Source organism: Gambusia affinis, linkage group LG11, assembly GCF_019740435.1.
Source record: "Gambusia affinis linkage group LG11, SWU_Gaff_1.0, whole genome shotgun sequence".
Classification (NCBI taxonomy): Eukaryota; Metazoa; Chordata; class Actinopteri; order Cyprinodontiformes; family Poeciliidae; genus Gambusia; species Gambusia affinis.
The window spans coordinates 18918366-18941148 of record NC_057878.1 but is presented as its reverse complement, the minus strand read 5'-3'; the positions used below and the strand labels follow the sequence as shown (position 1 = coordinate 18941148).

The following is a 22783-nucleotide window of genomic DNA, read 5'->3' as shown; positions in this document are numbered from 1 at the left end:
ATATTCATTCTTCTCCATGCCCTCTGTGTGCCTGTGGATAGGCTAATGGGCTGCAGCATCATCTTCTGACACAAGCTTTTAAAGACATTGACATCCAATGTTAACGCTGCTATCATGGCAGTCTGTACCGAAAATGACCAGTTTATGTTTCCCTACACTTTCAGCACCAGGCAAAAGTGACCACACCTCAAACATTGCTTCTCTGCTTCAATTTAACTTCCCATAATCCTTCACTGCATCACTGTTTTTGCCACATGATTGAACAAATACCACATGTGTTTCAGGACTAGAGCAACTAACCTCTTTTTTTGGGAAATCAAATAAACTCATGTTAACTTATCTACTTAGCTTACCCATGTTCCTGCATTGATGAACTTACTACAAAAATAAATTACTCCATTTTTTTTTCCTGTTGGACACTTATTAGTAGGAAAAAAAACTGAGCAATTCATTTTTGTACTAAGATCATCAATGACAGACATCCCTTCCTATCCCCTTCCTAAAAGAGAGGCAGCTAATGATTTTTTTTGTTGTTGTTCATAACAGTTCTTTAAAAATATGTATCTGCTTTGGAAAATATGGCACGGTCTCTATGTGATTTACTTATGTTGTTTAATTACTTTAAATATTTTTTGGACTTATACAGCTCTAGAAAAAATTAAGAGACCACTTTAAATTAGGAGTTTCTCTGATTTTACATTTTATAGGTATATTTTGAGTAACATGAACATTGTTCTTTTATTTTATGAACTACTGAAAACATGTCTCTGAAATTCCACACTAAAATTTTGTATTTGCAGAAAATAAGAAATCATCAAAGTACCCAAAAAGATGCAGTGCTTTCAGGCCTCAAATAATGCAAAGAAGTTTATATTCATTCAGAAACAACAATACTGAACGGTTCAGTGCAGTGGGCTCTTATTTTTTTCCACAGCAGTATATACTTTTAAGATAGTGTGATTTTTTTCTGTGGTTTTCTTGTTAATTTAGTGACTTGTTAATTTTGTTAATTTAATGACCCAGTGTGTGAAACAGTGGGTCATTTGTTGGCTTAATTCATTTAAGGAGTTGACAAGACTCTGATGTGTAAATTTGACATTAATTTCTAAAATTACAAATACATTTTTATTTATTTATTTTTAATATTCAACATGCTCACATAGCCACAGTGCCTGTAGGATATACTACAACAGGAAATGCCCCATGTGGTGGATCCATTTATCCATTGGAAGCCACGTTGCTTGGACCACCAGCATCCAGCTGCGGCAGTGACAGCTTTAATTTGGTAGCTGGCGGTCAACATGATTAGCAAACTGCGGGGAGCTTTTACAAAGTGGACCAACTAACTTTGCCCCCCACAGTGAGGGAGGAGAAGAGCATGCAACCAACAATGAGAAGGTCTAGAGCTGCTATTAACAAATATTATTTCCATCATTTATGAGTTTCGTCAGCTTTCCTCAGTCATTTTTTGACACAAGAAGCTCTCCCTTTAGGTAAATAAACATTATAAATGTTTATAATAAACATTAAGAAATACTGTAATGATTTTGTTTAACATACTATATGATTTTATGTATCACCATTAGTAAGACGTTACCCATTCAAACACAAGTACCCACATCATTCATTTCTTCATGCAGACTTTTTGCTTCATTTTCCAGTTGGCAGGGAGTTGATGTGTTCAGATATGATTTATTGATTATGTAGAGCTCATTTGTATACCCACTGTGTTCAGTTAAAAAGCAATAACGCATTTAACGCCCCCTGTTCCATGCGAATGCAATAACACTAAACTAATTATGCAAACTGGGGACAAAAGTGTGATTTGTAAAATCCTAAGCTGCATGCTGACTGTAAACCACCTTCAGATAAACACTGAGTTTAAACCTAATGCAGTAAGAAGTGGTTAATTCCTTGAAATATTTACTTTTTAGTCTAATAGAAAATTAGCCATGAGTCAGGGACACTGTTTGCATTTAATAGAGAGACCAGACGCATTTAAAGGCCATTTTCTTGAGGTGGGAATTTTCTTTACACTTATTTTCACTATTTCAATCTCCAACTTTTTTTTCCAACAAATAAACCAACAAAAATGAAACACAAAAGGTTTGGATTTTAGTGCAGTACAATCAATAAACAATTTTGGCTCAGCATTTCACACTGTTTCTTCACCATAGTGGAGGAAATCTGTCATGAATTTCCTCCTCAGCAGTAAAGCTCAAAGGACTGGATGAAAAGGCACCGCAATCCTATGGAGATACATTTGAATTCACATTTGTAGGAATATTGATCCCACTGAAATTTTTATTTATTATAGAGAAAGAGGTTGATTATTTTTACTTATAGAAGCACAAAAGTGAACGTGTACTGACAGAACAGCTGTGAATGCTTGTTTTTCTGTGTGGAGGTTAACATTGTTAAATTCCTATTGTACAGAGTAAAAAGTTAAAAGCTTTCCTCCTATTTAATATATTTTCCTTATCATAAAAAGCCCCTTATGAGAACCCCAAGACTTTGTTGTTAAGATTTTGGAATTACACAACATAACTCCTTATTCTGCATTTTTTTTAAAGTACTTCTTGTTGTCAAAAAATAACTGCATTGCTGCCTGGAAATATTTGTAGATCAACTAGAAAATGTTTTTGTCTGCCATAAAAAATTGTGAGAACAGCCTGAACCTGCTGCAAGGAGTTATGATAAGTTTTCCAAATACTGCTGTATTGTGCATATGATGTTCCGTCATTGATGATTTTCTGCAGACTTCATTACAGAACAGTCTGAAACAAACTGGTGATGTTTAGGTCAACAAATAACTAAAAACCTGTGAAGAATTGCAATATTAACTTTTCATCTACAAGCTTTCATCTAAATTATTTATGACAATTTAATAGTTAAACTTGATTTTAAGTTGAATGAAGTAAATTAATTTGATCATCTTCACATTAAATATACCGAAAAGAGTTATTCAAACAAATCTGTGTCTAATTGTTAGAAACACAGCATACATACATACCTAACTTCACAGAGTGCAGATTGAAAACTTATTTTTGCTTCTTCTTTACCTTCACCTCATCAGTAGTCCCTGTGTGTCGTCTCTTGAGCTGCTCATCATGCATCGTGTTTGTGCTGCTATGCTGCATCAAGGAAAACTTACAGAGCTTCCAAACCCCCCCACAGGTCGTCGCCTAAATTGAAGTAGTTTTGTACTTTGGACCAAGTGGGCTTTTGAAAACATCCAAAGACATTTTGGACCAGGTCTATTTGACAGTGAAGAATACATTTTATATTCTTTATATTAATTTCTTTTTGAATTAATTAACCTAGCTGTCACATGTTTGACAATAAGAACTCTCAACTAGCAATGATAAATGTTGACACCATAATTCACATTTTCTGATCGGTTTCAGTTGATTCCTCAGGTCTCGCAGTAATCGGGCATAAGGGGTAAAAATGTGTCATAAATTACAAGGTTGGGATGATTTTTTTTTATTTTTTTTTTCTGTAATAAATATATTTGAAAATTGCATTTTGTATGTATTGTAGTTCTAGTTCTAAGAAATTCTAATTAGTTTAATATACAGCATTAAAATGTGACAAATTTTAAGGGGGTAAATACCAGTACCTTTCTAAAGACAGTTTATTTAGAACTTTTTATACTAGTTAGCTGTTTGCTTATTCTCGCTGAAAAGAATAAAAATTACATTCTTCTAACATGATTGTATTTCGATCAACCAACTGTATTTATACTAATCTGTATGCTCTCTTAAATTAATGAATTTTGTACATCACATGAGATACATGTGACAAAGTATTTGTATATGTTTTTCTCATCTTTGAAGATACAGAAATACATGAATGCACTCACAAATATTCACCATCTGAATGACTCAAAGGCAACAGCTTTTTTTCCACAGTTATTTCTGCTTTAGACCAGTCAGGATTAATTTTTCTTCATCGTACGCTGTTATCGCTCAATAATAGAAAAACATATTAAACTGAAATGAAAAGAATTGCCCAGGATTTGAGGAAATGTGGCATCCATCAGCTATTTTTCCTCCTTTCTATTGGTGGTAATTGATATTTGAGGCCTCGTTTTGTGCCCAGGTCTCCTTTTCTTTAAATGGGCTTTTGTAGCGCAGAAAAAAACAGCTGAGGAGGTGGAAATGGAATTGGTTGTGTGTCGGTGCATGAGCGAGTGGGATTATCCCAGTGTAATGTCAACCTTATTAAAAACGTTTATTCTTTATAGATCAGGAAATTGGAAGCTGAAAAGGATATACTCCTTGCTGGTGTCTGTATAGGTGTGTGTGCCTTGGGAGAATTGCATGGCCACAAATTAGAGCAGTCTGCTAACAGTGAATCACTAGATATTTACTCTGTCTTGGTATTTTTACAAAGTAACTTGAAACTTTGTAGCTGATCATGCCACATTTCATAGCAGATTCTAACAAACATAGAAAAGCATCTTCAGTTTACAAAATAATTTTAGTTCTTTTGAAATGTGCCAAAGCTACATACTGGCACACTGTGAGATCAAAGCATGTACAGAGATAGCTGGAGGCATGTTTCTGATTCTTTTTGTAAGGATTTAATTGACAGATCACCAGCTTTCTTGCTTGAGATGACATAAACAGAGTTCTAGGTATATATATATATATATATTTTTTTTTAAGTATGACAGCACATCCTCAGTTTGTTACCAGCAAACTGATTGATTCTTCTTTACCAAAGTCAGGAAACTTTAATGTACTGTGTCATTATTTCAAACCACCTATGAATTATTTATTCAGCCAATGGTACAGAAATGTTTCTCTTTAGACTAAAGAGGATTTTCTCCTAATTTTGGTGTTGCTTTTTCTATTTTATGAAGGTATACCGAGGTTTTAAACAGATGCAGTCTCAAAACTGCCTTTCCATTACTACAATTTAAAGACCTTTTAATAAGAGACCATAGAAAGTGCTGGAGGGACCAGAGTTTTTTAAATTATAAATTTTATTGGGATAATGCAGTTTTCAAATTAGAGTTAGCAAGATATTAGTGACATGTCTCCTAAGAAACTGAACTGCTAGCTTGGTACTGAAACAGATAGCCGGACTAATTAGCTAGCTAATGTTTTCTTCTTACCTTCTTGTGTTTATATTACTCCATGAACAGCAGATTATATAATATTATAACGTCCACATTTACTTTAGAACTGGTAGTTTTACTACTTTGACTGTATCATAAATTTTCCCTAGTCCTATGAGTCTTAAACAAAATCCAGTAGATTATGTGATGTGTTATTGTTTAAACATTATGATGTATACTGCAAAATGTGTCTCATATATATCCTTCTGCAAGAATTTCTTATATATTGCGGTAGTTTTTAAAAACAAAAGCATTGTGGACAAGCAGAGGACAGAAATGTTATTTTATGCCTAAGCAAATAGTGCTTTTTTGTTAGAAAAATAGAAAAACAAATTAATCAAAAACCTGACACAGGATACAAAAGATCCAACTTACTATAGCTGATTTATTTATTTATTTTACGTGGCATGTTTTTTGCATGTTTTGAATCGGGTTATTTATTTATTACATTTTGGGCTGTGACTTTAACATGTTGATTTTGATATGTTGGTTTAATCAAATTTAGTGCATTAATTTTAATGCACAACGTTTACATCCAACTATCCCAAGGTGGAACTTTTGTATTTTGTTTCTATCATGCCTGTGAATCTGACATGATGTCCACAACAAAGCTGCTGGGGGTTAATTTTTGCTTCGAAAGCCAATCTGATGAGACGCCAGATAAGACTATTGTTGTGTGCAAATTTTACAAAAGGGAGTTGGCCTATTACTGAAGTTATTCAACCCTGAAATACCATCTCAAGACATATTTCAACAAGCACAGACAACTCTCAGCGCTCACAGCTAACATTTCTGAAGAATCATTTTTTCAAATAGTTCCAGGAATGATCAGGGATTCCTGAAACACTTGAAAGCCGACTGGCCATTATAACACCTTGCATCAACCTGATGTTTAATAGTCTAACTGATTAAAGGAATATTAAATATTTTGTCATTGAACACTTATTCAATAATTTAGCAGCATAAAAGGTATTTGGATTAAAAATGTTGCTTATTTTGTCAACATAGTTTTAGATTAAAATTAAATAAATTGTGACTAAGTAATTACAGATTCTGCAATTATGACAATTACATTTTTAATCAAATGCCACCATAAATTATAGACCTCTAAAACATACTGCTTTGACTTTCAAAAGCCTGAGTCCCAAATAACATCTTGAAAAATCCATTTACATTTAGACAATTAATAAGAACTCCAGCTCCTTGAAAACATGTAAAAAAATAAAATTAAATTAAATTCTGAGTGGCTCCATCCTTTTGTATTGTGCTGTCACTTTTTTTCTGCCTAAAGAAATAGCTAAAAAAGAAGCTGAGATGTTTATAATTTTCCCTCTTGTAGGTCCTGACTGCAGGACTACACGGATGCTTGAGTGAGAAGCACATAAAATCAATGGCACTCAACAAACCCTTGTGTTGTCGGCTGTTATGTGTTATCACACAAGCATGACAGCCGCTGAAAAGATAACAAAGGACCCTCAGAGCCACAAGGGCTCTGATATATTGATATATTAGATCAAGTCAAGCCCACAACAACCACTTGAGAGTGGCAGCACTAAACACTGATTTTAACACGTACATCAGTACACGTCAGCTTAAATATTTTGGTAAGCACAAGCAGTATTTTTATTAATCTATTGAAATAGCTTGTTGGAAAATTTGATTGATAATATCTACGGAATAATTTTTTTCTCTTTTGTGCTCCTTTACAAATTAACTTGAGTCAGCATGAAGCTCAATAATGTCAATAGTTATCAGTCACACAAGACTTTCTGTTGGAACAAGTTTAACATAATTTTGAAGTATATTTTTAACTAGGGATGTTTCAAACTGTGTGAGTAAAGAACTGATTGACCTGTATAAAAAACAGCCAATATCAGATTAATTTAATAATGTAAGGGTTCTCAAATCAAAAACGGTACTTTAAAAGCAGTGTTTAGCAGTAAAACAGCTTTTGCAGGCATAACACTCCTAGAAACAGTAACTGCATACCATATGGATGACGTCGTCTCTGGATCCATGGTGTCTGATGGACTATTGTTGTAAATAGAGCATTATTTTTTTTTCTTTATTGAAAGATATTTATAGCCTTTCAGTATGTTAAATACATAACTAGTTATCACTAAAGCAGAAAAATGATGGACTGACCACTTTTGCTACAAAGACCAGAGGTTCGGTTTTCAAACCAGCTCTTGGCAATAAAAAAAAAAAACATTTGGTGTCCTTGGTGTATTTTTCACATTTTACTCCACCGCCTCCCTTCCTGGGTCAAAGAGGGAAATATGTCACTTAATTCCAACATTATCATTGAATCCAGTTTGGATTCCCATCTTTGCTCATTTCTTTCTCTTCTCACACACAAACACCAGCTCTTGTTTTCTTTTGTCTTTCCCTAACAGGCTGTTTTGAGTCGGAGTAGATATTTTAAGAAGCTTTCTCTTACTTCTCATTGACACTTCAGGAACACATTTGATTGCATGAGTGCATTTTTAACTGCAAGTTGGCTCACATTTTGTGTGCTGGAACCTGTCCCTTATTCACTGTTGATGGCGGCAAGTCATGGGCGGGTGCAGATAATCCCCTTACATTTGTGCTGTAAGGTGGAAACCTACCATGGATATTGTGAGAGTCATCTTTTGTATTTGCTTTGAGAAAAGTGCCACCTACACATGCTTAACTTTAATGTCTCTTTACATTTTACTTTCTGAAATCCTGTAAAATATAAGTTGCTCAGCCTATCTGTGTTAATATTTAACAATACAATAAGATTAGCTTTAACAATGCTTTGTAAAGAGTGTAATGTTGAACAGCTCATATGTTTTGAGTGTGGTGAAACAAATTCTGTCTTACTATGTTGCTGTACATGATTTGGTCAGCTGACTGGCACATTGACTTTGAAAGAGGGGAAGATTCAATCTCCTGTTCCTGTCACTTGATGAAACCAGTTTTGATTTGCACTAAGTGCTGGAGTTACTGATCTGAAACAATGTGACAAAACATTTGTCAGTTTGAAAATGTGTGTGGGATTTAAGCCATTGTGCAGACTGTGTTGTCTGCAGATCATTAACAAGAAAAGCTTCTGCTCCAATCGTCCTCATTCTTCCCTAATTACTGGGAAATGTTCCCCACTAGTCCCATGAAGCCCCTCTCTATCATCCCAAATGACTGCATTTGGAGTGTTCCCTGTCCTTTGTTAAAAAATGTTTATTTAATACAAAAATGCTTGCTGGACCAAAAAGGAGGTGCAGGCTATCCATGACCTGAAAACAACTATGGAAATTTATGGGTCCCTAAAGGCCACATTTCAGGGAAAAAAGATGACATGAATTGTTGTTTGCCGCTTCAAAGAATAGGAATTACTTTTTTGTGTTTGTGACGTTTTCTTTTCATAGTTTGAGTTTTTGTCAAGCAATCTAACCTCTCTCAGGAAAACAATGTAGATATGAAAAATAAACCTCCCATTATCTTTAAGAGTAAAGATACTGACACCGGGGGGTAAGAGGTTATTTTAGTTTCAGCTTTGGAACCATTAAATAACAGGAAAGGAGACTTGAAATCCCAATTATCCTTCATGGCATCTGAACTGCAGACACCAGGATCCTGAATTTTCTTAGTGAGAGACCATCAACACGCTTAGCTTTATAGTTTTGTTATGGTGACTAAGGGACTGAAAGGAATCCATTACATATGAAACAGTGTGCATATATTCTCTACTCCCTGAATGTGCAGCAGTGATAGTCCAGAATGTTTTATCAATGTACATTAATTAAGGTTTAAAGTTTTAGTTTTCTTGTCATTCAACCTAAAATATCTATTAAAACAAATCATGTAATCTTAATTATCATCATCAACATTGGATGAACAGGAAGTATGATCAAATAAAGCAAAAATAATATAAATTTCAGCATTTATTCAACCTTATAATGAATGGGTTCAATGATTTTTCCTTTTTTTTTTCTTGTTTCAGCAAGAGGACTAGATTGTACATTTTGACCAGCATCTAAAATGTTTACTACAGCTTTTTTCTGTTTGTTAGTTTTTTTTAATAGCAGTGGTTTGGCTTCCTGGACCGTAACTTGAGATACTGTGAGCTGCTATGACACTGTTCCCCATCTTACTGCATGATAATGTATCCAAAAGTATTTATTTTATACTAGAGTAAGTGTGAAGCAATTAGGCTAATTTTGTGAAACATTAAGTCACATTATATGTGTGTCTACAGCTGCTTTGTCTGCTGCAAAAACAGCTCTTAGACAATTAGCAAGAACTAATGTCTTTCACTCTTCTTTATTTGTTCGCCTTTTTGACAACATTTATTTACGCTATCAAGTATTTTTGGGTGCAAAAGGATGATCTATTTGTGTATTTGCAATCCTTCTGGTTGTATTACAAAATTCCTCCTGAATTCACTTCGAATTTTGCCTATGTAGAAAAAACTATAAAAAAAATAAAATGGTATTTTTATCTTTTTTTTCAATTATCACCGTACCTCTCCACTTTTCTGCTGGGCTTGATTGATGCTTAGAAGCCGTATCCCAACGGAAAACAAAAAGCTTTCCACATCTCCTCGTGGTATTTAATTTTCAAACATTGATGAGTTTACTCATGCTTCAGATGCATCTTAGAAATGTTCTCCTTTGCATCCACTTCATTCAGTTGGCCTAAAGTAGTGAGCTCTCTAAAGAAGAACAAAGTGTCGACAATCATCCAAAGCATTTAAGTTGACTGAGCCAGTTTAATTTCGCTCCACCTTCATTATGTGCCTGATGCCTTTAAAGCACCACCGTGTCGTTATCTGCCTCTTTTGTTTCCACACTTTTTGAAAAGACATTTGCCGTTGTTTATTTTCCACAAGAAGGCGCTTATGCTAATGCGACCTCTTCTACAGACGATTTGCTGTCAATTTAACAGCGTGTTAAAACCACAGTCGGCGTCAATCAAGTGGAAGCAAAGCACACAGGGAGGGAAAAGTTTTTCACTAATTGTAATACACCTTTTAATAAATACATATAGCCACTATGTGTTAGTACACAAATACTTCCTCTTTTCCAAACAGAAATATGGCTTTGAGGGATTCATACAATCAAACTGTGAAAATTTTTAAACAAGATTGTACAAGCAGCTGTTAACGAGGGAATGAAACCAAAGTCAGTAATGGTACAAGAAAATCTAATTTAGTAAAGGTAGCTTTAATTTCCAATCTGCCATTATGTAAATGGTGAGATTAAATTACAAGACAATCTTGAAGTGATATCATAAAACACCCAGCCTCAAACAATCTGCTTTCAATGGACTCACATTCAAATAAATGCTAAAACAATATTACAAACATCTCCACTGGAGATGTCAGAGATGTCACAAAAAATAAAATAAGCAATATAATGGAGAACAGGTAGCTATAACTGGACTTTATTCTGAGTTCCTGCTCCTAAAGTCCAAATGTCAATATAAATAAAATGTTGATGATGCCTAAATATGAAATGTTAATTTTGTCATATTGACGAGTTAATGGTTGAAAATTTTTTTAAAAAGCGGCTATTTCATTTTATGAATACACTTTGTCTTGGAGAGGTTTTCACACCCTCTTAACAATTTTACAGTTTCTCATGTTTATAACCACAAACATATAATTGGCAGATGCCACAAGGTATTGAACAATTCCTAATTCCTAATTAGAAATTTGTCACTGTCTGTGTGATTTACTCTCATATGAAAATGACGACTTTATGAAAGCTGACTACAGTGAGAAAACATTAGTAAAAAAGAAGCATCATGAAGAGTAAATAGCAACTTAGAGAGTTCACATAAGCACAAGCAAGGATTACAACAATAGCAGCTTTCCATCATATTTATAGATACAAAAGCATAAATCACACCTGACCGATCACAACAACCTTCTCTCTAATCTGTGTAGAGACACTAAAACATAGCAACAAGCAGGTGGGTCAGAGGATATAGATGAGATAAAAAGCTGATATGCTCAAAACTTCAGATGTAAAGAACTTATTAAAGGTCAGATATTAAATCTGAAGTGAAATGCTGCTATATACCACTGTAGCTAAGATAGAATATTAGCCTATTTCACTAAATGAACTTCAACTCTCCGCTGCAAGAGCAAGGAACAGACCAGATCAGCAATAAAATTGTGGAGAGGTTGAAATCAGGGTTAGGCTGTGAAACAAATCCACAGCTTTTCAGATGTCGGTGAGCACTGCTCAATTTTTCATCAAAAATTTTAAAAAGTGCAGAATGGCGAACCTACAAAACATAGAGCCGTCCACTTTAGCTCACAGAAAACCAGCCAATATGGCATCTGTGGAGAAGCTACAATTATTGTGAACTCGTCAAATCTGTACTTTTTAGAAGAATGTAAAGAAAGAGAAGGTAACATTTTTGTCTTCATGTGTTGCACTATTTGTGAACCATGACAGCGGCAGCATCATGCTGTGGGGATTATTTTCTTTGGCTTAGACAGATAAGCCAGTTAGGATTGATGGGCTGATAAATTGATTGTGGATAGAACATGAAAAAATAAAAGAAATATCACAAATGCTGCATTATTTTATCATTTTTACAATCATGATTGCAATTATTTTCTGGGGACATTTAACATTTCATCCTAGCTCTCACTATAGAAAATAATCCTTTCCTTGTGCTAGATGTTTATGTATGTTATAATTCAAGACAATCTGACAATTTAAAAAAGGTTCAGCTGCTTTCAGTCAGATTAGAAGGAAATGAAGCTTTGAAAGAAATACTACTTTGCAATTTTGACACATATTCGGATAATTATTATTTTTGTAAATTACAATAATTGGACATGCTTATCCTTAAGCCTTGAGAAATTTTTTTTTGGAACCAAGCTAAGCAAGAATATACAGCTCTGGAAATACTCAACAGCCCACTGCACTGAACTCCATTGAAAACCTGGTTATTCCACCAAATATTGATTTCTGAACTCTTCCTGAAGATTAACTTGTTTTCTTTGCATTATTTGAGGTCTGCAGGTTTTTCGGTATATTCACCATTTCTCATTTTCTATAAATAAATACTACATTTTTGCTTGGAGATGTTGTCAGTAGTTCATAGAATAAAAGAACAATGTTCATTTTACTCAAACATATAATATAAAGAGTATAATCAGAGAAACTGATCATTTTTAGTGGTCCAAATCTTTTTCAGAGCTGTAGCTTCAACTTTTGTTTTGCATAATTTGTCATGCATTATATTAAGACGTCTTTCTTCTTGTCTACAGTTTAAAAAAAAAAACATCATCAGCAACATGCTCATTGTTTTACTTGTTGCTCCACTAACTATATTTTTTTCTGGTAAATGCTCATAGGGCCCATAAAACAACCACCACCCCTGGCAAAGATTTACTGCTGTTTCTAAATGTTGGAGATATCCTCGCAGATAAAAACCACTATCTTTGAGCCAGTCAGAGGATTGTCTCAGCAGTCCAGCTCAGACTACATAAACAAATCTTTACTGTCCACCCTTAAGCCAGTTATAGGTTGCATTTTGTCACTAAAGTAAGATTTAGAGACAAAGCGGGTTCTCAATTTGAGTTAACTGATGGATTTTGAGAGGTTTACTACTCTGTTAGTTCATTCTGCCCAGTGCTCTGTCTGTGCTGCCATAAACACTGCTATAAAGGGATCAGTGAGGCTGGGCTCTGTAAAGTTCATAAAAAGATCCGTGCCTCTGATAATGTCACTGATACAGAGTAAGAAACGTTCACCCTTGAATTCTCCCATCTAGCACCAGTTAGACAGTCTGGCTCTTACTCCCTCCTCTGTGTTTTCATCTTCAGTTGAATGTCAGGTTGTAAATTTGCTTTTTATCTTTTATGGAGACTTCCTTTCTCTTTTTATCTGAAAGTTCAATCTAAAAACCTGAATTTATACTTAAATGTTTTCCTAAATTAGAAGTGAGTAGGAAGACAAAGTCACTTTGGAAGACAAAGATCGTATTACACCATTGAATCAGTAAATGTCAAATAAGTTCACAGTTCTCAAATTGCAAGAATAGATTTCTGGATCAATAGAAACAGTAAATATCTTTAGTTGACTATGGATTGATAAGCTTGAGAAGTCAGTCAAGAACTTCTATTTTATTTCAAAATAGGAAAATTGGAGGAATCAACTATATAAGTGTGCATAAACTATAAAGAAGTCTATAGAAAGTACCACAAATCTGGAACAAGCTTCCTGAAAACTGCAAAACAGCTGAAACACCGAGTTCCGTTAAATCAAGAATAAAGCCCCACCTGTTAAGAATTGCTTTTGAACCATAGTAAAAGAAACACTGACCAACATATTTGTGTATGATGGTTCTCATCAAAATGTAATGTTTGTTGACTGCAAGGTGTTTTCTTTATAGCTTTGTAATTTTTGTAATTTTATTATGTAAAGCACCTTGAACTGCCTTGCTGCTGAAATGTGTTGTACAAATAAACTTGACTTGACTTAAGTCAAACAGAATGGGTGTTTGAACTATAACCAGTTACAAGATTAACCCCTCCTGAGCCACTGCCGCCCCCATTCAACGGACTTATACAAGATATGCAATATTTTTTGCAACAAATGAACATCAAGGTATTTGTACTCCTCACAGTGCAGTGTTTGACTTATTGCTATAACTCTCTTACCTCCTTTTTTGTTCACATTTAAGATAAGATTTTTGTTCTTACACCATTACATAAAGCAATTCACCAATCTCACAAACTATGATCTATTTGTCAGGTAGTCGTTGATTCAGGCGATTGTTGAGACCTCCACTCGTGTCTTCTGGAGTTTCTGACAAAGCAAATCAGGCTGGAATGTGTTAAATACAATGGAGAAATCAAAGAACAGTTTTGAATTTCTTGAAGCCGGTTTCTGATAGTGTCTTCAACTTCAAATCTGCAGAACCTTCATAATGCGGGATGTCAGGACAAAATGTCTACAGGCACTGAGGACTGATGAGTGAGTTTTCTGGAAAAATGTACGATGTCTTTCACCTGGCTGGAACCTTCTACTGGGTCAGGCATAGGTTAAAGAAGTGCTGCAGAATCCAACAGAGCTGCTGTGCACAGGTTAAGGTTGAAGTGCCGAGGGTTTTCTTGAAGTGAACCGATAAAAGAATGTGTTCAGTTCATTTGCTCTGTTTAGACTTACATCTATGCGATCAGCTTGAAGTCTGTTCATCCTTGAGCACACATCTCTTATATTGTTGTTTGCTGGACCATGCTTTCCATCTTCTTCCTGTACACCTCCTTCCTGTCTCTAATCGTGACTTGAAGTTGCTTCTGTATACTCTTGAATAATTGTCACTGTCTTTTCTTGAAGGTTTGATTTTGTACTTAGTGTTGATCTATCTTTCTTTTTTTAAGGGGCGGCGTCTCACTGCTCCAGCAGGAATGACGTTTCCACAAAGAAGTTTAAATAGTTGATCGCATTATATTTAGTTTTTACTCCAGTTATTTATATTTTTTTTTACATTTGACAAAAAGCAAAATAGAAGAAATTTGTAAGGGGGAAAACTAAATTTGATGAAGTGTATTAATTACTTAGTTCACTATCAACCAAATGCTTTTTGTTGTCTTTAGTAAGCTTAAAGGGCAATATTATGTGTATTCCAGCCACATATTGACACTTTGTAGAACAATCAAGTAATTATGTCGCCTCCAGTTATAAAAACGCTGTATATAATAAATATCAAGTCAAGTCAAAGTTTATTTATATAGAAAATTTACAGCCAAAGTGCTTCACAATAATCACCACATCACAAGTAGATAAATGATAAAACACAAAATAAAATTATCACTTAAAAGAAATTTGACTTTGTAATTTAATACCTCGAAATTGGGCCTGTCTCTTTAAGAAATTCTTCTCTTTCCAACAGGAAGTCATCACTACATCTCTCCTCTATTAACTCTTTAAAGCATGTTTACCAGCATGAGAAGTAGCTTGTATAATGAGCTAATCAGATGCACAGTCCCACCAGGTATTTGCTACTTGCTTCTGGCTAGTCTGAAGGAGCTGAATGGGGAAGTTGTAGGAGAAGGCTGCTAGGTTCACCCCTTGCTTTTTTTTTTTTTTTTAACAGCTGACTGGTTGCCTTGGAGATTAAAGGATTTCTCAAACATGCATGAAAGTATCAAGGCAACACTCCAGGCATGCTTTTGACGAGGGAATAACATTATAATATGATGTAAAGCTCAAGAAAGTCGATTTTACACAATACTGTCCCTTTAAGGCATAATTATGCTTCAGTGTTTCACCATGTTTTTGCCATAATTTCTAAAGATAATTTAAAGTGTTTTCTTCCTGCCATGATTGTGGCATTGAAGTATATTTCGCACATTTTGAGTAGTACAGTTCAGATCTTTTTGGAAACCTAATGTTGTCTGTAACAACAGAACATCCTGCTTCTAACCAGCAACCTAAAGAAAGCTTTATGACCATTAAAAAGGGGACATTACACAAACCTAGCAAATAAACTGCATGGAGCCACAGAGTGTAGACATTTATATGTGACAGATTGACAACATAACCTTTGCATAATGAAATGCTGAATATTTACCGTCACAACAGTGAACAAATGACAATCTAGTGATAATGTCTGATGCTGATTAATGACGCTACAGTGCTGATAATAACATTTTTCTTATGATTTAACAAGGAAGGAAAAAAATCACACATTGTGTAGCTTCTGATATAGATATAAATACCTTGCTGAAGCTATCACTCTGAAGGTTGCTTTTCCTGCATCACCAACCACTCATCACTTCTGCAGAGGTCTGTTAGAAATGCCTACTAATGCTCAAGTGCAAATCAGAGATGGGACTCCTTGATTCAGCTAATGAAGAGAGTGTGGAAGTGTGATGAGCAGGAGAAATGGACAGGAAGGCAGAGGAGAGGATTGCTATTTCATTTTGAAGTGTTTGAGAGTGTGTTTTTTTTTCTAATTACATGTGAAACTATTAAACTTAGATCGGAGAGTGCCATTGCTGCTTCTTTTTTAAGCAGAGCTTAAAAGGATGTACTTTTCATCATCTCTAGTGTCAGTAGGTGGTGCATAATGCATCACAATTAGAAGCAATGCAAATTAATGTGAAAGCACAGATGTACGTGTTATATTTATTTATGTCAGTGACTGTCCCTGCTCCTGGCAGTCGGTCTTGTATTGTTTGGAAATGGACATGAATGCATGTCACATGAGGAAAGAGAAAGGAATTGTGATTGGTACAGAGAAAGATGGGGGCTTACTATTTCACCATGCCACAGATGCCGTATGTGTGTGTAAAACACACACCGTGTCAGCAGAGGCAAAAAGCAATAAAGACTTTACTTGGATTGCTTTATAGATTTCAAAAGGGAGCTCTGAGGATGATAATATTTGTGTTGGAATGAAACTAAAAATAGAGCATTTCTTCCATTTTGTTTTCTCCCACATGCTCACTAAATTTCAGGCTGCATCTTGCTTGTAACGCCACCATCTCTGCAATGATCTCTCATCCTCTGCATCGCCTCCTCACCACACTGCCTTTGATTTCAAGAGCTGAACTATTCTGCAACATTTGTTGATGTGGATCTGCAAGTAAATGCTGCAGAATTGTGCTCCTCTTGGAATTGTTCTTCTTCGCTACGAGTGCCAGGAGAGGAACCCACCATCATCTGCTGCATACCAAAAAAGGCTCAAAGTGCATACTGCCTATATCTGAGAAAATGTTGAGTGTAATATTGTAATTAATAAATGTGTTAAATGCAGATATTTCTAAGAAAATATATATGCAATTTTACTCTTTTGTTTCATTCATATGATGAATGAATTTTCATCAGTCCAGACAGAACAAGTGTGTAGAGTAGAATGAAATGAGATTTTGTAGACCAAACGTCACATTTGTGAAGTATTTACAAAGAACATATTTGTGGTATTGGGGATTTTTAAGTTATGCTAATTTTACAAAAAGTTTTACCATGTAATCTGTAGCAGCTTGCCACCATTGGAAGTCTCATTAATACACATTTTGCTTTTTATACACTAGAAACAAAATGTGAAACTAAAGTCTCAATAGCATTCACAAACGTAAAAATGACAGCGGTTCTCAAACTTTTATCTGCTGTCCCACAACAGAAGTGAAAGATGCTTGTGATCCTGAGTATTGGTTGATCGAACCACTAACTTATTTAAACAGAAGTATAACAATTGCACAAACAGTATCAGCAATAAATATACGACTTATGTGTTTACAAGTAAACTTTTTCTGTCTTTTCTACTATTTATAGCATAAGTATGTATAGTGAAGACACAGCATGTTCCAAATCAGGACCAATTTTTGCACTAATTATTGGATTCTTTGCTGTGGATAATGCTGAATATTTACCGTCACAACAGTGCCTATATCTGAGAAAATGTTGAGTGGAATATTGTAATTAATAAATGTGTTAAATGCAGATATTTCTAAGAAAATATATATGCAATTTTACTCTTTTGTTTCATTCATATGATGAATGAATTTTCATCAGTCCAGACAGAACGACTTATGTGTTTACAAGTAAACTTTTTCTGTCTTTTCTACTATTTATAGCATAAGTATGTATAGTGAAGACACAGCATGTTCCAAATCAGGACCAATTTTTGCACTAATTATTGGATTCTTTGCTGTGGATAATGTACAGTAACTTACTTCTAACTCCCTTTCTTCCTACTTAAAGCACCTTTGAATAACATGTCCTTTATGCTCCGTTAGTTCAGAGATGTGCACTACTTCTTGTTCAAAGAACGTATTTGTTGGCCGTATTTAAGGAGATGAACAGAGAAACCACACATTGATATGGATTGCAGGTCTTGTTGAGACATACAGTTAGACAGGCAGGGGCAGCAGACAGGTCTGCTGCTCATATATGATATGCCTGCCAGTTTCTCCGGTGTTGTTCAGGTCCAGTGATTATGGAGTAGAGACCTTTTCAACCAATCTGCTACCTTTGTGTCTCAGGGCACTGTCCGGTGCTCTGAGCCTTGGGCTTGGAGATGTTCTGGGTGACTTCCAGATCTCATTAACCTTGAGTTAAAGGTCTTGAATTACATCAAAGACTCAAAGGCCAGAGGGTCATGATACAATTTTCACATCCTGCTCAGCTCTGGTTAATTTTCCTCTAAGGTGTATGGCATACGCCTGTGTAACCTGATCTGGTTGTTGTCAAGTAGGTGAACACAATATAAGAAGCTGATCAACTATTATTTAAACATGTCAACAATGATTGTCTATAATAGACTAACATTTTTATTTTCATATAGAGGCTCATGAATAAGTTGATTTCCTTACACACGTTTTCAGATACAAGTGACCAGTAGAGACATAAGTAGATCCTTTGTGTTAGTAAACCTTTAAAAGTTCTTTAGGGGTTGGAGGAATTTAAAAATGCAGAATCATGAAATTGTTCCAGGATAACTTGTACCACAGATAAGTTTCAGGAACAAGAAACTATTTTTGTAACCTTTGGGAATGATGTGTTCATGTTCTTTATTGCTGCAGTCAGAGAACAGTTCTTTATACTTCTGTTTAGTTTAGTGTTTTGGGTAAGTTCTGTCAGTCTCAGTCTGTCCGCAAATTTTTCTGAGTTTACATTTAGGGTCATTATTGTAACCTTTCTTATTTTCTTTTCAAAGTTGGGGCCTCCTTGGGACTCACCATGAATCACTGTTTTTGTTTCAACATGCAGCTCCTGTTTCGGTTCACCTTCCTCTATTGCTCTAAGTCAGCATCAAGAACCTTTTGTTCCACAATCTTCAATAACTTGAGAATATTAGTTTTGGCAAATCCCAGAGGCCTCAGGTTTGTAACCATGAAACTTCTTGACAAGTATTTTTGAATACTTTGATTTGTTCTGCAATGCCCTAAAGCCTCTGGAACTGTCATGATTTTTGACATCAGAATTTCTGATGGTGTTGGACAGCTGTCTGGTTTTATTTTGAGATAATAAACCATTCAATTTGTCTTTTCAACACTGGAATATTAAACTAAGATATCTTGTTTTTCTATTTTTATTGTGTTTTTAGAACTGTTTAAAGTCTGCAATAGAGTTAACATTTCTAGGGATGTCTCAGTTAAAACTTTGCTTGTTTCTTTTTGTGTTTTTAAATGGATTTCAGTTCAATATAGGCTATAAATATTTAGTGCACTGCAAAAGATTATTGCTAATTTACTTACGCCCTTTGAATCCAAATTATGCTTTAAAAAATAATGCAAAGTAAGTTTCAATGTTCTGCAAAACAAAATAGATTTGCTTCACTCTGTCCTCAATTTTTTTATTTTGTTCTTATGCATATATTTTACTTTATTAACACTGGTAATTTATTACAATATTTTATGCTCAACTGGAAAATGTTGTAGTTTAATGGTAAATTTTCCTCTCAATTATAATGTCAATAAAGTAGGTTGTTGCATGTTTGTTGGGTAAAATCTCATTGGTGGATCATAATCAACACTTGATGATCAGATCAACCATTTATTTTTCCAGCTACAACCTCCAGGCTTCATGCACATTCAACACACTGTCCACTTGAGTTCAGTTTGCTGTTTGTCACAGTTCTTCTTCCACAGGTTTAAGTGTTTTTGGTGGTTCAGTAAATGCATGTGTGTGAACCCCACTTTGTACTCCAGCTCAGATGACTCATGGTCACTCACTGTACAGCATCGCTGTGGCCTCGCTGCAAAACTCATCTAGACAGATTGCAGCAGGACACAGTGGTTCAAAAAAGGAGCATCCCCTCGGTTCAGCGAAGGTCAGGCAGAGGCATCATTAGGTTGACAGAGTCTAAAACTGGGTCTGTTGGGGTGTGGGAGTTGACTGACGGTTTTTGACTCAAGGACATGTTGGTATCAGAGGTTAATGATGGAGGCAGCCTTGATACGCTGTGGGGGATGTCACTTATCATACTAATACAGATTGGCTGGGGGTGTGTTGGTGTGCTGCACACCACGCATGTATACCCACATCCAACTGAGGAAGCAATGACCAGTATGGAAGCAATTCTGTACCCTAACATCTTACAAAGCCTTAGAATTGGCATCTGCAGCCTACTTTCTCCTGTCCCTGTGTGTGTGCGTGTGTGTGTCTGTGGTTCAGTGTTGTCCTTTCTGACTGTGTCCTAATTGTTCTTATTTGATCAGTTCAAGCCCTGGTTTCAGGCTCTTCCTTGTCCTCCCCACCGCTCCATTTGTTGCAGTTAGCAGTAGAGAAGCTCCTTGTTGCTTCAAGGTGATTCCCTTCAAACAGCGGAGTTTGTGTTACCAAATTCAGTTATTCTTGTTAGTGAAAAAACAGCAATAGGAATGTCAAAAAGGAGCATTTGAAGAAAAGTCTTCTGAAGGCTTAAAAAAATCATTATCAGCCAACTTGTTGCAGCATTTAATGAACAATAAAATATAATATTAAAAAACTTCTTGTAAGCATTTTTCGGTTTATCTATCTTAAATTTGTCAATAGAAATGCCAGTATGTTATTGAATAAAGGGCTACAATATTTTTTGATTGGAATACAAAGCATTAAATAAAAAATAAAAAAAACTCCAGCTGCATGCACTTAGTTTTACCTTTTGATAATCTTTAAATAGAAATATTTATTTTTGACGGTTTAAAACAAAATGTGTAGCAAGGACTGAAACAACTCCTTACAGAAACATGATAGTTTAAACAATTGTGTAATGCAGTAGAACATTGTGAATTCTACACCCTTTAAACTCTACACTTGCACTATACGAAACAGAGGTACATCTAAAGGATTTCCTGTACTTTAAAGACGTGACGAGGCTTGATGTTCCAAAAAATAGCCTTTATTTCCACTAATGCATGTCTTTATATACACCAGCGTAGACAGTAAGATACTGTAAGTGTGTGTCAGATGCTTAGGAGGAATAAAGGATATAGATTGAAACATACTTTTATCTGGGAATCATTTGTAAGCTTGTTTTTTCATTTGATTCACATTGTCATTTTTTTTTTGGTCATTGTTATACTTGCTAAAATCTTAATCTACCTGACATTTTCTCTGTTCTCCATTTATTCTATTCAAGGGCAAAGGAGGCTTGAAACCAAGCCATGTTATTGAGAAAAAAAATAACTGAACAGTGTAAACCTTTTCATTAATGTTTTCATCAGTTAAGACAAGGAAGAAGTTTATGTTTGTGGAAAAAAAAAACATCACTGCACTGATCAGACATAAAAGTTGTGGAGACTTTCTAATGATGAGCACAAAATAGCAAACAGAAAATAAACAAGAGAAATATCATATTTTGTTTTTGGTCATTCAAGAACTACCAGAAACATTATCTTTTGCTGTGACTCTTGATTCATATTTACACTGTTTTACATCTTTGCCACATCTTCAACTCAATAAACCTATGCTAGGTCAATTTAATGTTGTCTAACATATATGTGTGTGGTATATTTATTCATGTTAAAAGATCAGTGCTGCTTGCAGTTAGTTTTTTGGAAGTGCCTGCTGTGTTTTATTGATGAGTAGCTCGAAGGTTTTGTATAACAAATTACTATTTAGTGAGTGTTTTCTCTTTTGTATGTTCTTTCTGTTTGGTTTGGTTTGAAGATCCAATTACGCAACTACAGCTCATCATAAGCTACTGTACAAAGTTTCATAATTAATGTGCAGATACACGTTACAACCTGCTTTCTTAAAGCTCGCTGTTGGCGACCACAGAGGTTTTTTGTTACAACATTTTCCAGGGATCTGATTGTCCACTGAGAATTACATGCCAATAATAATTATAAATTTGGGAAAGAAAACTCTGACTGTTATTATCAATAGAGTTAACACTACTTTCTCTTTTTAATGAGCGTGAAAACAAAATGGATAAGTTCTTGGAATCCAAGTCAGTAAACGGATCCTTTCACCTCTCTGTAAATACTTTGAAAGTTGCAAAATTGGAAGCGTTTCTTTGTATCTTTCTATACTCCCCCACATAAGGTTGAAGTGCCAAAAAATGATCCCCTCTAAAAGTAGACTGCAAATTCTGAAAGCAATTAGCTGCACTGAATTTTATTCAAGGGAGTCAGAAGAAAGGTATCTAAATACAAATTGACTCCATTCTTGCTATTAATCCAGCATTAGTTAAAATTATCCTCCATCATCTCCTGGAGATTAAAAGCATCCAAAAAGCATATTTGCATTTTAAATTGTAGAGATAGTTTGGTCAGGTTGATGTACATAAAATGTAGCAAAAAGTTTAGCTTTAGTCTCATCTGACCAGAGGTAGTTCTTCTGCATGTTTGCTGTGAGCCCTATAAGAATTGTAAAAACTTTCTTTTAACACGAGCTTTCTTCTTGCCGCGCTTCCAGTAGAGCCAGCTGTATTTATACTTAGACTTAATTAAGCACAGGTGGCCTTTGTATACTAATTATGTCTCTTGTGAAAGCAATGGGTTGCACTGGTAAAGGGGGTTGAATACAAATACATACCAAATGTTCCAGATTGTTATACAAAAAGAAATTAGAAAACATTGCATACTACTCTATACAACTTCACAAATACCTCCTGCTTTGTGTTGCTTTTTTGTGTTTATAACCTGACAAAATGAGAAATTTGTATTGGTGTAAATACTTTCACCTGGTCCTCTGGTTGTGCTCGGCCTCTTTACTAAACATCCGTGACATG

At 35.0% G+C, this 22783-nt stretch overlaps 1 protein-coding gene across 4 annotated transcripts in view; it reads left to right on the top strand.

Moving 5' to 3' along the window:
* The window catches only part of LOC122839330 (ephrin type-A receptor 6-like), a 255376-nt gene that overhangs the window by 141481 nt on the left and 91112 nt on the right, over positions 1–22783 (top strand). The window lies entirely within an intron of this gene.